The sequence below is a fragment of the Balaenoptera borealis genome, assembly GCF_965194805.1.
Source record: "Balaenoptera borealis genome assembly, chromosome: 15".
Classification (NCBI taxonomy): Eukaryota; Metazoa; Chordata; class Mammalia; order Artiodactyla; family Balaenopteridae; genus Balaenoptera; species Balaenoptera borealis.
Window position 1 is genome coordinate 31,691,240 of NC_138871.1, and position 13,182 is coordinate 31,704,421.

Genomic DNA, 13,182 nt, shown 5'->3' on the forward strand with positions numbered 1-13,182 from the left:
GGCCTTTGGCATTTATCAAGCTGTGAAGAGTGGCCGCCACTCATCTCTTGGAGCAGACCACCTTTTTGTATCTGGTACACAAGTTAAGAATGGTTTTTACATTTTTAGATGGCTGAAAAACTTTTAAACGAGAAAACCGTATGAAATTCACATTTCAGTGTCCATAAATGAAGTTTTTTGGAACACAGCTGTGCGCGTTCATTTACATATTGTCTGTGGCTGCTTTCACACTACAACGGCAAAGTTGAAGTAGCTATGACACAGACCAAATGGCCCGTGAAACCTAACATATTTACCATCTGACCCTTTGCAGTTAAAGTGTGCCGACCCCTGTCTTGCAGTAAAAGTCCTACTGGGGCCTCCAGGCATTGGGCGGTCAAACCGGAGCCTCCAAGCAGCCAGACCTCAGCCCACTTCCAGACAAGGTCTTCCTCCCATCTGAGCAAGAAATCCATTTAGAACAGGTTTCTGGGCTTCCCTGGTGGCGCAGTGGTTGAGAATCTGCCTGCCAATGCAGGGGACACGGGTTCGAGCCCTGGTCTGGGAAGATCCCACATGCCGCGGAGCAACTAGGCCCGTGAGCCACAACTACTGAGCCTGCGCGTCTGGAGCCTGTGATCCGCAACAAGAGAGGCCGTGATAGTGAGAGGCCCGCGCACCGCGATGAAGAGTGGCCCCTGCTCGCCGCAACTGGAGAAAGCCCTCACACAGAAACGAAGACCCAACACAGCCAAAAATAAATAAATAAATAAATAAATTTATAGAACAGGTTTCTCAGACAGGTTGCACATTAGAATCACCTGAGGAGCTTTTTAAACATACCAGTCTTGGTCCACACCCAGACCAATTAAATGAAAACCTCGTGTCCTTCAGAAGCTCCCAGGTGATTACCCAGTGCAGTCAGGTTTGAGAACCCCTGCTAGAGGCTTGTTTGCCAAAGTCAGGCCTAGTTTCTGGAGCTTTCTCTAAGCAAACACCATCACCCACCCTCAGGCAGGTGTTTTGGGAACAGGACACAAGCACCATGCTGGGGTGGAGCAGGGCAAGAAGAGGAGGAAAAGCCAGCTGTGGTTAACCCCTACCGTTCATTTTCACAGGTGTACAGTCAAATGACCTCACCTGTGTACAGGTGAGTTCCTGAGGTTTCCCAGGCTGAGGAACCCTCATCACCAGAGCTCTCCTGTATCCCATGCCAACTGTTGACAAAGAAAACACAGTGTCTCACCCTGACTGCCACACACTGACTTGCTTTCCTCTACCTGAGAGGTTGCAAGTAGGAGCCTGGTGTCTGCCTCACTCAGGGACGGTGTAGACGTGCACCTTTCTCCCTGGCACCAGAGAAGTCCCTTCTCCTTGGCATGCAGTTGAAGAAAACAAACCACGTGCTTTCTTTCCTTCAATCACCCACTCAGCGTATACTTACTAAGCACCAACACTACCACAAACTATAGACTTTAAGAATGCATGATGAGGGGGCTTCCCTGGTGGTGCAGTGGTTGAGAATCTGCCTGCCAATGCAGGGGACACGGGTTCGAGCCCTGGTCTGGGAAGATCCCACATGCCGCGGAGCAACTAGGCCCGTGAGCCACAATTACTGAGCCTGCACGTCTGGAGCCTGTGCTTCGCAACAAGAAAGGCCGCGATAATGAGAGGCCCGTGCACCGCGATGAAGACTGGCCCCCACTTGCCACAACTAGAGAAAGCCCTCGCACAGAAACGAAGACCCAACACAGCCATAAATAAATAAATAAATAAATAAAATAAAAACACAAAGTTAAAAAAAAAATTTATATAAAAAAAAAAGAATACATGATGAGGGAGGATAAATTAGGAGATTGGGATTAACATAAACACACTACTATATATAAAACAGATAATCAACAACGACCTACTGGATAGGACAGGGAACTCTACTCAGTATTCTATAATAACCTGTGTGGGAAAAGAATCCGAAAAGGAATGGATATACATACATGTATAACTGAATCATTTAGCTGTACACCTGAAACTAACACAACATTGTAAATCAACTCTACTCCAATATAAAATAAAAATTAAATTTAAAAAAAAGAATACAATGATGAGTCAGCATCCCAAGGGAGCCCAGAGAGTAGGGAAGAGGCAGCCAAATGAAGCCAGTGCCCTACAATGCTGAAGGGCTGCTCTGTAGGAGGCCTCCAGGACTCTGAGTGGGGAAATGACCATCTCTCAAAGGGGAAGATATGCTTGGGCTGGTCTTGGAGAATTCCTTCTCAGCTGAAAGAAGGCATTTCGTGCGGAGGATAGAGCACTAATAAAGACATGGTGGCTACAAAGAGAATAAGATGGGTGTGATGTAGCAGGGGAGAGGGCTACCAAGGGGGGGCAGGAGTGGAGGCTTGAGAAGGGAGCTGGGGCTGCTTGGGGATGGTGGGTCACCAGGACCAGAGGAAACCAGCAGAGCTTTTCAGGAGAGCTTCAGAAGAAAGCCCTGGCTGGGTGTGATGCTGAATTCTGGAAGGCAGCAGGAACAAGGAGCATGCCAGTTGTTCAGAATGAGATGTGATAAGCTTCTAAACTACTGCTGTGGATGGAGTACAGAGAGAAGCCAAATTCTAGAAAAACTTCCGAAATGCAGGCTCTAGAACTTAGAGATCAATGTAATGGGCGGGGCCAGAGAGTCCCTGCCACACCCGCCCACAGCCCTCACCAACTCCCCAAGGCTTCCATCTCTCCTGCCCTTCTCTGCGGCTCTGCTCCCATTCCCAGCCAGACCAGCAGCAGAGAACACCAGAAAGGGAAATAAAAATTGCTGTTGGGGAGGAGGGTCTGTTTTTGTTTGTGTTCTTTTTCATACCCATTATGGTTGTTAAGCTCCCCCAGAAGTTCCCCTGGCTACTCTTTAAAGTGGATTTTCTGAAAATGGCTCCATGTGCTTCCCCTACCAGCCATGATTAGAGTGTGAACCTCAGGGTTGCTGCTGAGAGGCAGTACCTGTGAGCTCTGGAGTCAGAAGGGTCTGAGTTTGAACCCAGGACCTACCACTTAACAGCTACAAAGCTTGGTCACATCACATAACTTCTCTAAGTCAATCTCCTCACCTGTCAAATGCATATGATAGCAGTTCCCACCTCATAGGGTTGTAGTGAGGATTAAATGTGACAGCAAGATAGAATGCACAGAGCCTGGCATACAAAAGGGATTGATAGATTTGAGTTGATATTATTATTAGCTATATTTGAGACCCCAGTGCACATTCGTTTATTCACTCATTCAAATGAATCTTAATGAATATTTGTTGAGAGCCCTCCATGTTCTGGTCATAATCCTGGACATTGGGAATACATAAGTGAGCAAAACGTAAAGATCCCTACCCACTTGGAGCATCTATATTCAGAGGAGAGAAATAAACCAAAAACAAGTAAATAAAGCAATAAATGCGATAATTACAGTTTGAGAAAGGTGAAAGTAAGTAAACAGGAAGACATCAGCAATGTGATGAGACCCTGAAATGATGACAGTGGAATGAAATATTCAAGAAACTAAGAGAAGAAAAGATGGAAGTAGCAGCAGCATGGGTAGGGGCGTTAGTACAGGATAGGAGTGGCTTCATAGGCAGGGACTAGTTGGTATCAAGACTTACAGCCCCTACTGGACTTTGTGTCTTTTTTCTAAGTCAATGGGAAAGCATTAAAGGATTTCAGGCAGTGGAATGACGTGATGATTTACCTTTTTTATAAAACACTCTGACGATTGTAAAAAAGATTGAAGGAAAATAAGAGTGAAATTGGAAAATCCTGCTAGAAATCCATAGCAGATGTCCAGATAAGAGATGATGGCTAGACAAGGATGATACAGTAGAGGTAGAGCTCGGCGCCATATCTGAAGTGTGCCGTGAAGTTAACGCTGACAGGGTTTACTGATTGTTTAGAGTTAGAGGGATGAGGGGAAAGGGATGAATCCAGAATGACGCCTAGATTTTCGATCTGAGCAACTACGTGGGATGGTGATACTATTTACCAAAGTAGGAAACACTGCAGAAGAATCAGTTTGGGGAGAAGTCCTTAGTTCTGTTTGGGAAAGTTAACGTTTGCAATGGCTTATAGGTATCTTGGTGAAGACATCTTGTATGTGTTTGTATATTTGAATCTGGAGTTCAGTGATGAGGTCAAAGCTGAAGATATAAATTAGGGAGTCATCAGCCTATTGGTGACACTGGGTAAATATGCAGATGAGACCGAGGGGTCTGGGAAGGGGTTGCCAGGAAGGCTGAAAGCAAACCAGAAGAGGGCAGATCTGAGGAAGCTAAAAGGGGCGACTGTTTGTAGCAGGAGTAGGGAGAATACACCTGTTGGATGCTGATAAGCAGTCCAGTTAGAGAAGGACAGGGAAGTGGCCATCGCATTGGCAGCATGGACGTCACCAGTGACCTGGGCAGAGCTACTTCAGTGCAGCAGGAGAGGCAGAATCCACAGAGGAACAGGCTGAGGAGCAAATGCAAGGTGACCAAGTGACAGCACAGGGCGAAGACAACTCTCCAGAAGGTTTTCAGTGAGAGGGAGCAAAGAATCAGGATGGCAGGAAGATGAAGGGTCAAAAATGAATTTATTCTGTTTTGTTTTAAGATCGGAGCTATTACAGCATGTTTATTATATGTAAGGAAATGGATCCAGGAGAGAGAAGATGGATGCATGATGAAAGATGAGTTAACCACAGGAATGAAGTTGCTGAGAAGGGGAGGGATCTGGGCAAAAATGAACAGATTTCCCTCTCTATTAAGAGGGAAGTTGGAAAATGTGGGTACAGGTGTGGAAAGGCTTGTAGACCGGATGGCGAGAATATGTAGGTATTTCTGCCCAAATCCTTCAATTCTCTTTGAATTATGAGGTAAGGTTTATCAGCTAAGGGGGGCAGAGGAAGACATATAGTAGCTTTAAGAAAAGATAGCCTGGGGCTTCCCTGGTGCCGCAGTGGTTGAGAATCTGCCTGCCAATGCAGGGGACACGGGTTCGAGCCCTGGTCTGGGAGGATCCCACATGCCGCGGAGCAACTAGGCCCGTGAGCCACAACTACTGAGCCTGCGTGTCTGGAGCTTGTGCTCCGCAACAAGAGAGGCCGCGACAGTGAGAGGCCCGCGCACCGCGATGAAGAGTGGCCCCCCGCTCGCCGCAACTAGAGAAAGCCCTCACACAGAAACGAAGACCCAACACAGCCATAAATAAATAAATAAATAAATAAATAAATAAATAAATAAAATTTAAAAAAAAAAGAAAAGGTAGTCTGAAATAACCGCTTTGGTGAGTTGAAAAGCAAACTTACTAGGGAAACATCTAGGCTGTGGTGAATGCCCATGTAAGATAAGGGGTCATGCCATTTAAATGGGAGAAAATAGCCCTGTTGTGTGATTTTTCCCAGCTACATTCAGCTGCAACAACGTGAATAATTGGATTCAACTATAGCTGTGATTGTTCCAAGAAGATGTAACAGGGGAAAGAGGGAGTGATTATGATAAACTATGGATTCTGGACTAGACAAGAAAGTAAGTGCAGCCAAAGGGAGAGATAGGAATAATGACAGAGGCATAGGGTCAATGGATGTGCAGTCCCAAAGAGATCAGGGAATTCTGCAGTGTGGGTACCAAAGTAAGGGAGCCAGAAGAAGAGTAGATCATTCTCAGAGGAGGGGATCCTCGAAACCAAAATTTAGAGATGCGAGCAGTTACCGGTGACAGTGTGATCTAGGGTGTAAACAAGAGAGTGGAAGGCTGAGATGGGTTGCAGGAAGAAATCTCTGGAGATGAGGTCAAGGAACAAAGAAGCCAGGGTGTTGGTTGGATCATGCAAGTAGATATTAAAGTCACCAGTGATGACAAAGGTAGAAATGGAGAGGAAAATGCTGCTGAAGTCATCAGTAAAGGAAGGGAATCTCAGCTATGAGGAGGGACAACAGGTGGGGTAGCAAGATGGCACCAACTGTCAAGCAGGTGATTTGTTTTGGTTGTTTATTAGTTGGCTGATTGATTTTTGTTTACTTTAGGGAGGAACGAGAAGTAACTTAGTGTAAGGAGGACACCTGCTCTAGCTCCTTGTTTATCAAAATACGAGCCATCCTCTTGAAAAGATTTCCTGGAAAACTGCTAGGAAACGGTCCAAAATGTTAGCATGGTTGTGTAAGGATACATGTTCTGATGATCTATTGATGCATAACCAACCACCTAAAATTCAGTGGCTTAAAACAATATTTATTTTAAAATAGGTAAACAACAAGGTCCTACTCTATAGCACAGGGTACTATATTCAGTATGCTGTAATAAACCATAATGGAAAAGAATATAAAATATATATATATATACACATATATCTGAATCACTTTGCTGTACACCAGAAAATAACACAACACTGTAAATCAACTACACTTCAATAAAAAAAATTTTTTTTGAAAACTTTTATTTTGCTCGCAAGTCTGCAATTTCGGTAGAGTTCAGCAGAGACAATTCTCTGCTCCGCTCAGTGTCAGCTGGGATGGTTCAAAGGCTGGAAGCTGGCATAATCTGAAGGCTTGTTCACTCACATGTCGGGCTGTTGTTGCCAGCTGGATCTTTAGCTGAGACTGTGACCAGAACACCTTATGACCATGGCCTCTTCTTGTGGCAGCTTAGCTTTCTTACAACCTGGTGGCTGGGTTCCCAGGGTAAGTGTCCCGAAGAAAGCCAGCCAAAGCTATGTCTGCTTTTATGACTTAGCTTTACTCATCACATAGTCTCACTTTCACCCTAGTCACAGGCCAACCTAGACTCAAGGGGATGGAGCAGAGACCCAACTTTTTCAATGGAGAAGTGTCAAGTTCACATTATTTTTTTTTTAATTAATTAATTGATTTATTTATTTTTGGCTGTGTTGGGTCTTCATTGCTGCGCGTGGGCTTTCTCTAGTTGCAGCAAGCAGGGGTTTCTCTTGTTGCAGAGCTCCGGCTCTAGGCGCGTGGGCTTCAGTAGTTGTGGCACACGGGCTTAGTTGCTCCATGGCTTGTGGGATCTTCCCAGACCAGGGATCGAACCCGTGTTCGATCCCTGCAGTGGCAGGCGGATTCTTAACCACTGCGCCACCAGGAAGTCCCTCAAGTTCACATTATAATAGGAGCTTACAAGGTGAAGTGGAAAAAAGTGGTGCTGTCTTTGGAAAATACAGTCTATCATAGTGACTATTTTTTTTCTTCTTTCACCTTGTAGTAGGATGGTGCCCAGTGATTTCAAACTTTAATGTATCTGCTTTTAACCAGAAACTTGATCACTTAAAAATTATTAAAATCTTCCCTGTTTATAGCAATGGAAATAACAAGAAATCTTTAAGCAGACTTTCATTTGGGAAAGAATCACTTGAATGACCCCTTTCTGTTATGTAACTGTAAAGCAAGAAGGTACACATGGTTCTGGAGAGACAAAGGATGAAGATTTTAATCTATTTGTACATCTGGTTACTTTAATTTTTTGCTTGGCAAAGTCCTGGGCTCAGTTTTTTTTTTTGTTTTTTTTTTTAAAGGTAAGATTACATAGAGAATCTAGAGCAGCCCACAGGAGGTGAAGTGAATCCTTTTTTTTTTATTTAATTTATTTATTTATGGTTGTGTTAGATCTTCATTTCTGTGCGAGGGCTTTCTCTAGCTGTGGCAAGCGGGGGCCACTCTTCATCGCGGTGCGCGGGCCTCTCACTGTTGCGGCCTCCCTTGTTGCGGAGCACAGGCTCCAGATGCGCAGGCTCAGTAGTTGTGGCTCACGGCCCCAGCCGCTCTGCGGCATGTGGGATCTTCCCAGACCAGGGCTTGAACCCGTGTCCCCTGCACTGGCAGGCAGACTCTCAACCACTGCGCCACCAGGGAAGCCCTGGGCTCAGTTTTATAAACAGAATTAGGCTGACCATCCCCTACATTCATTAATAAAAGGAACTTAAAAGTTATGAGAGATTAAGCGGGCAAATTTGACAAAAGTTCAAGGAGCTTTCTGGAAAGAGGTGTATCGACACCTTGACCATTTTCCTTTAACATTCAAAGTTATTACAACAGTTTAATTGATTGGAGGGTGCCAACTGCTAAGAAAGACCAACATGGTCACCTACCCCATAAGGGAGAGAGGTGTGTGCACTGGTTACCTGGGCTCAAGACAAGAGCCTAGTCATCCGAGAAGGGGGCAAGTGCTGAGAATAACACGGGCTGATATTAGCATCCTTCCCCAGCGAGCCTGGTACTGAGAGCTTGCACTGGGAAGACAGGTGAGTGTTTATGGTCTGGGCATCTGTGCCACTAAAGATCAGGAACACTGGGAGCCCTGATGTGCAGAGCCCGCCCTCACGACTGACACTAATCCGGCGAGACAGGCACCTTGCCCTCTCACAGCGCAGGGGACCATAGCCACACTAGCATCGTCAGTGCAACTGATCCCCACTGATTTGACTTCCCCTGTCTGTCGTCAATGAAAAGCTAATATATTCTACATGTGTAGGTTTAGGGGCTTTCTACTCCATTTACTGATTTACTGGTGTTTCCACCAGTAATGCCCTGCTTCATTTTTATCACTTTGTAAAATTTAATTGGTATTTACCCCTTTTATTATGTTTTATTATATAAAAAAAATTTAAGAATTTATCTTCTATTCTTTTTTTTTTTTTTTTTGGAGGGGGTTTTTCTGTGATGTCCAGCATTGGTTTATAACTTTTATCATTGGTTCATGGATGTCCCTCTTTTATTTACTACATTATATAATGAACACCCAGAGTGCATCATCCAGCCCCAAGATCTGAAGCATTACCAATAACTTGCATGTACCTACGTGCTCTTTCTCACCCCAATGCCCTTCCTCCCCTACCCGGCTCCCAAGAGTGAGCACTAGCCTCAGTTTGTTTTATCATCCCTTTATTTACATATATATACTTTACCATATAGCTATTTAGGCCAAAACAATATATTGTCTAAGTTTGCTTACTCTTCACCTTTAGAAAAAGATACCATATGGTATATAAAGTCTTCTAGGACTTGCTTTTTAACCTGACATATTCTACTAATAAGTATCCATGGGGATAGATGCAGGTCCATCTGTTTTCACTGCTGTGTGACAGCCCATTGTGTGAACACAGCACAATTTATCTGTCCGTTTTCTCCATGATGGTTGCCCAGGTTGTTTCCAGTTTTTTGCTGTTACACCTAGTGCTGCTGTGAACAATCTTGTACCTCCCGGTGACCACGTACGAGAGTTTCTCTCAGATGTGTGTCTGGGAGCAGAATTGGTGGTGTGACGCGCAAATATTCAGCTTTACAAGAGAATGCCAAATAATTGTCTACCAATACTGGGTATTGTCAGATTTCCTAATTTTTGCCCATCCAGTGGATGTGCAAATCCACGGTGGAGTGGCTTTGCATTTCCCCAATGCTGGTGATGCTGAGCTTCCGTTCATGTATTTATTAGTTATATGTGTGTTTCCTCTTCTGTGCAGTGGTTGTGCATGTTTTCAGATACTGTGCTTCCACATTCTTTTTTTCCTAGATAAACCTTATTTCTTAGAATAGTGTTAGGCTTACAGAAAAATTGCAATGATAGTTCAGACCTCCCCTACCACCAACCCCCCCCAACCCGGGCCCAGTTTTCCCTGTAATTAACATCTTACATTAGTAAGGTTCATTTGTTACAATTAAAGAACCAATATTGATATTTTATTACTAACTAAAGTCCATATTTTATTTAAATGTCCTTAGCTTTTACTGAATGTCATTTTTCTGCTCCAGGACCCCCTCCAGGATACCACATTACATTTATAAGTCATGTCTCCTTAGGCTGCTCTGAGCTGTGACAGTTTCTCAGATTCTCCTGGTTTTTGGAGATCTAGACAGTTTTGACGAATACAGGCCAGGTATTTCATAGAATATGCCTCAATTAGAATTTGTCTGATGTTTTTCTCTTGATTAGACTGGGGTTATGTAATTTGGGAAGGAAGATCACAGAGATGAAGTGCCATTCTCATCACATCTTATCAAGGGTACAAACTATCAACATAACTATCACTGTTGATGTTGAACTGGATCACCTGGCCTAGGTAGTGTTTGTCAGTTTTCTCCAATGTAAAGTTACACTTTTCCCCTCTTTTCATACTGTACTCTTTGGATGAAAGTCCCTATACGTGGCTCGCACTTAAGGAGTAGGGAGTGTGGTAGACTGAATAATGGCCTCAAATATTGGGCTGGCCAAAAAGGTCGTTCGGGTCTTCCCATAGGCTACGACGAAAAACCCGAACGAACTTTTTGGCCAACCCAATACACTCCCATCCTAATCCCCGGAACTTGTGACTATTACCTTATATTGCAAAAGTGATTTTGCACTTGTGATTAAAGATATTGACATGGGGAAATGATCTTGGATTATCTGAATAGATCCTAATTGCAATCATAAGTGTCCTTATAAGAGGGGGGCAGAGGGGAATTGACACAGAGCGGAGAAAGCGATGTGACCATAGAAGCAGAGCCTGGAGTAACTCGACCAGCAGCTGCAAGACGCAAAGAACGGATTATCCCCTAGAGCCTCCAGAAGAAGCACAGACTACAGACACCTTGATTCTGGTCCAGTGATCCCGATTTTGGACTTCTGGCCTCCACACCTGGAAGAGAAGAGATTTCTGTTGTTTTAAGTTACCGAGTTTACGGTAATTTTTTTACCACAGACACAGGAAACTAATACAAGAAGTTATGTTTGTTAGCTATGTCCCTGAGGGCGGAGTAGCTACATAAATTATTTGGAATTCTGCACAGGAGTTTTATCTCTTTACCCCCATTTATTTATTTAATCGATTATTTATGTTACGATGGCCTCATAGATATTTATTTTATACTTTGGGTTACAATCTAAAGTTGTTCCACATTCTTTTTAAAGACAGAATGGGGACTTCCCTGGTAGCGCAGTGGTTAAGAATCCGTCTGCCAGTGCAGGAGACACGAGCTCGAGCCCTGGTCCGGGAAGATCCTACATGCCACGGAGCAACTAAGCCCGTGCGCCACAACTACTGAAGCCCGTGCGCCTAGAGCCCGTGCTCCACAACGAAGAGTAGCCCCCGCTCGCCGCGACTAGAAAAAGCCCGCACACAGCAACGAAGACCCAACGCGGCCAAAAATTAATTAATTAATTTTTTTTAAAAAAAGACAGAATGTCCTTCTCTGTGTAACCCACCCCATCTACAGGTGCCACATGAGAAGGTTCTAGTGACTAGATGGGGATTTGGAAGGTGAGTTTGTCCAACCTTGTGACTGTGGCCTGAGGGCTGGGTGGGCAAACTTTGAAACAGATACAGAGTTAATAAACTCGCCATTAAAGCAATAATGCGAGAGACAAATTGACTCATGCACATACAAACTAGATTTTGCACAGAAGTGAATAAATGGATAGGTGATATCTGTCAGATATTTGTCAATCCTTTTCAATAATATATCAAGGAACTTGATATTTAAGAAGAAAAATGAACTCAGGTCTTGGCTGGTGTCACTGATGGTTTGTTGTCACCCTGGCCTAAGCAAGCACAGCAGCTGCAGGCTGCTTTCTTCACAAACACCTCAAGGAAGCCACTTCACACCCTTACTTAGTTCTCACTCAGAGAATTTTATGCTCCTTACAGACAAGGGTTTCCTTGTTCTCAGCAGAAGTCTCTTCTGCTTTAATTTCACCTTTCAGCCTGAGAGAGAGAGCAGGTGTGTTTTCAAAAAGTTTTTCAATGCCCTAATTGGGTTGGGGGCAAGGAGGGTTGCAAAGGCAGTGGTCCTTGAGGGAAGGGTGAGGAAAAGGACCCTTGTCTCAGGACTAGACACACAGGTCTTTAGTTTCCTTCCAGTGCTGTTAGTTTGCTGGAAACAAGCTTGTCAAGTCAAGAACACGCTTCTCAAGGAAGGAGGAGATCATGGTCCAGTCTCCAGGGGTTAAGGAGACAGCCTGTGGTGTAGGACTGCCCTGGGTTTTAGTTTGGGCTGTACCTCTTACCGCCGTGTGACCTTTGGCAAGTTAACTCCCTGGGTCCCATTTTTCTCATCTGTAAAGTAGAGACCACATCGATGTCACAGGTCATGTGAGGACCAGACGGGATCAATGATTACACAGAACATGGCAGAGCACTACAACCACCACTGCTATTATTATTGTGATGATTTTGTTATTATTTCTTATTATTATTTAGTAAAATCATAAGAATAGCACAGGCTCTGGAGTCAGAGAAAGTTGGTTTCAAATCCCAGCTCCACCACTATAACCCTGGAGCAAGTTATTTAACTTTTCTCTGCCTCAATTTCTCCATCTGTAAAATGGGGAATATCCCATAGGATTGTTAGGAAGATTAAAATTAAATACAATTAAATTAGAAGATGCATGTAAGGCACTGAACACGGTGCTTAGCACATTGAGTGAACTCAGTAATGTGAACTATTCTTATCATATTAGTGTCATGTACTCTACATCATACCTATCAATGTGCATTGGTCCCACTTTGACCACAGTTCCTAAAGGCCTGCAAGCACAGCCCCAGATCCTGAGCTGATTTAACCAGACCTGGCAGTATATTAGTGGCCCAATAATTTAAGGCAGTGAGAACAATTTGGGAGCCCACCTGTGCAGTGGGTGAAGGAGGTAGGAGGGTGGGCTGACAAATTGTTCTCACTGCCTTAAATATCATAGCCACAAGTTGCAATCTGCAATCTCCCCTGTAAGTCCAAACAGGAGCCCTCAGGCCAACAACCCACCTTCTGCCTTGGGTTTCTGAGTATACCCTTGGGGAGGCTAAAATGGACCCCCAACGCATATCGCTTGGGCCCTGACTCATTGCCTATCATGCACTAGCCATGCCCCCTACCTCGGGAGCCTGGCACATTCTACCTTTACCCTCACCCGCTGGCTAACGCCCTGCTTTGCCTCCCACATTAGAACTAGGCCCTAGAGCTAGAGCCCTGCTCAGAACCCCCCAGTGCCGTCACCTCCGTCACCCCCCCGTGGATACTGGCACAGACTGGCTCACTCTGAAGGTCACTCTAAGGTGCCCTCTAAGATTCTGACATCCCAAATACCACCCAACTGTCCAATCCTCTATCCCTAGCCCACCCCTCTAGCTGACCCCTTCTCTCCTGCTAGGCTGCTTGATTCACAGCTGAGGCACTGGAGGCTAGCCATTACCTCATTTTACCCCCATAGCA

The 13,182-nt window shown here is 44.6% G+C and overlaps 1 long non-coding RNA gene across 1 annotated transcript in view; it reads right to left on the reverse strand.

Annotated features, from left to right (window-relative positions):
* Positions 1-13,182, reverse strand: part of LOC309611685 — a 732,894-nt gene that overhangs the window by 490,218 nt on the left and 229,494 nt on the right. The gene's annotated exons all lie outside the window — the stretch shown is intronic.